This window comes from Hippoglossus stenolepis, chromosome 1 (genome assembly GCF_022539355.2).
Source record: "Hippoglossus stenolepis isolate QCI-W04-F060 chromosome 1, HSTE1.2, whole genome shotgun sequence".
NCBI lineage: Eukaryota > Metazoa > Chordata > Actinopteri > Pleuronectiformes > Pleuronectidae > Hippoglossus > Hippoglossus stenolepis.
The window spans coordinates 29,219,245-29,222,287 of record NC_061483.1 but is presented as its reverse complement, the minus strand read 5'-3'; positions in this window follow the sequence as shown (position 1 = coordinate 29,222,287).

Below are 3,043 nucleotides of genomic sequence, written 5' to 3'. Positions count from 1 at the left end.
CTCCTCCTCCCGCCCTCACAGCCCCTGCTCCCCGCCGCCATCCACTCAGCGCGGCCGCATCTGACTGACAGGCAGCGGGCCAATCAGAGCCGCGGAGCCGCCCACGCGTCTCTCCTGATTCGCGGAAATGGTCTGCCCATAGACTGGATACAAGAGTGAGCTGGGCTAATGTACCACGGATACAACGTTCAGCTCTCCTGGGCCATAATGTGCCGCAGGACACACAATCTAACATAAATGCACCAGATGCATGAACCGCATATTACCTGAGACTGCCAGGGAAATGGTACATTCACCACACAGTCATGTAATCTCTTTTTATTTGGAACATTACAGGGATAGTTCACAGAAACACGAAAACTCACTTATTACCGACTCATCACTATGCCGAGGGAGGGGTGGGTGAAGTGTTCGAGTCCACAAAACACTTTTGGAGTCTCAGGGGTAAACAACGTTACAGCCAAATCCAATACAATCAGAGTAGCTGGGGACCACTTCTTCAAACGTAAAAAACAACTGACAAAAACCTAAACGGTGTCAATGACACCATGTTTTAAGCCTAAATGTCAGCCGTGATCGACACGCGAACACGGCTCTAAAGAGGGTATCAGAGGACATTTAGGCTAAGAGTCGAATTTGAATGACGGGGCTTTCTACGGGGCAGTATGGAGGCATGTTATTTGTGAATCCCTTGAACTACATTTCTTACCTAAACTTTAACTTTGTATAACTGACTTTGATGGCAGCTACATTATTATTATTTTTTCGTTTGAAGAATTGGTCTACATTTACTGCAATTGTATTGGATTTGGCTGCTACACTGTTTACCCCTGAGACTCCAAAAGTGTTTTGAGGACTCAAACACTTCACCCACCCCTCCATCGGCATAGTGATGAGTAGATAATGAGTGAATTTTCACTTTTGGGTGAATTATCCCTTTAACCATCCCATCTAAATGCCTAACCTAAACCTAATTCTAAACCTTACACTAAAACGAAATCTTAAAACTCAAACAGCCAATTGAATTTGTGAGGACCAGATAATATGCCACTAATCACAAATTACCTAATTGATCCATCTGTATATTGGGCTATAGATAATTACTATTAGCATTTATGCTATTGGTATTAGTATTAGAACACACATCTGTCAGGAATGTAATGAGTTTAAATCCACCAGTAGTCATCTTAATATGGTATGGCATAATAATATGGTATTGCATAATAGATTACGTTCATGTTATTACCAGACATAAATATTTTCATTAATGTCTCATATTAGATAAATGGTTTGATAGACTATTTACAGATGGTAAGAGTATGAAATATTGATTTTATTGTCTGGTATGGAATAAAATGTCCAGGGGATGGCGCAATTTCGCTGGTGTAGAGATCATCAGCATCACGGTGATGATGAAACGTGCCAAACGATAAAACCAAGTGACCAGTTTAGTATTGATTGTTTTACTTACCTATGAGATGGACAGAAATTCAACCTGACAGTATTTGAATGTAAATTTGACCCAATAACACCATCTCTCTTAATAAGTGATGTTCTTGATGCACACTAATGTTTATTATAACAATTGAGAACTAATGAACTGTATGAGCTCTGATGTTTAAACTAATACAAATGTTTCACAGGTATGTCTGACATGGGGGCAGAGAGTGTCAAGACCACGGTGTGGTCTGGGCTAGTAAATAAAATAAATGTAATATATCATTAGTAATCTTACACCATTAAAATGTTGTACTCCAGCAGGAGTTTTGTTTCAGTGTCACTTTTGTTTAGTGTCTCAGTATAATGAAACCAACTGTGAAAGTGAGGAGGCTGGGTTCAGATGCTGGGATGTCTTCTATATTCTATGTACCGGTATAAGTTTTGTGGGTATTGCTCACCATCTGGTGTCTCCTGCCTCAAACAGCCACAGATACAATGATCAAGATCCAAATTCTCATCCAATACTTAGGGAACTCTTTGGAGTTATTGGAGTCCCTGACTGCAAAGTTGCTGCAGGGCTTCACATGGAGGGCACATCATGCCAGGTGTCAGTGTTGAGTTGAATGCCTCAGTAATGCACAGATGTGTGGTTCCATTGAAACCACCATCCTACATGAGAAAAGATGAAATATGAGTTGGGTTAGGGTTAGGGTTAGGTGTCTTTTGTGTCTCTTTTTGTACTTTCACGAAGATGTAATGTTTATGGAACTGCATCTATTCTGTGTATTAAATTACTTAGGGCTGCAACTAAAGATTATTTTCATCTTTTATTAATTTAAAGATATTTTTTTCAATTGTTATTCCGTTATGTTAAGAATAGTAAAATTTTAAAGTGATGTGTAATGTAAATTCAGTTGCAATTTTCAAAAGCACAAGTTGAGTTCAAATAACTTGTTTGTTCTGATCAAAAACTGAAAGTGTTTATTTTATTTTCATGAAAAACAAAACTTTATTTAAATAGCACCATTCAAACAATTCAAAACAGTACAAAATATAGTACAACATTGAAAATCAAAGTCAAATAAAAGTATACATCATAATAATGCTTAAAGAAAAGTATAAGAGAAACATGAGTGAACTAAAAACGATTGAGTAAAAGCCATTTGGTAAAAGCAATTTTTAGAACTTTTAAAAACAGATAGTGCCCAGAGCAAACCAATGTTCAGTGCTGAGCTTTTCTATACTGTCAAACCCACCAATACTGTAAAATCATCCATTGAGGAGGGCAGAGCCCGACTAACCATTACATAGAAAAAGATTTGAAAAACATAGAAAGAAACAAGAAACCAGAGTTCATCCTGACATTTTTATCACATTATAAGCACTGAAGTCAAACCACCATTACATTTTGTCTTCATCAGTGCACCAGATTTTACTGCCTTTGAGGTGCTTACTCTTCTGTGCAGTCAGAGTTCTCAACCTTCAGCTAGGGAATCCTTGTTATATAAAAACCCAACATACATTACATCAACATCCATCAAGGAAACACAGTGGTTGTTTAGTGAGCAGCTCCACATGTACGGGACGCGGCCCTGCTCGGTTG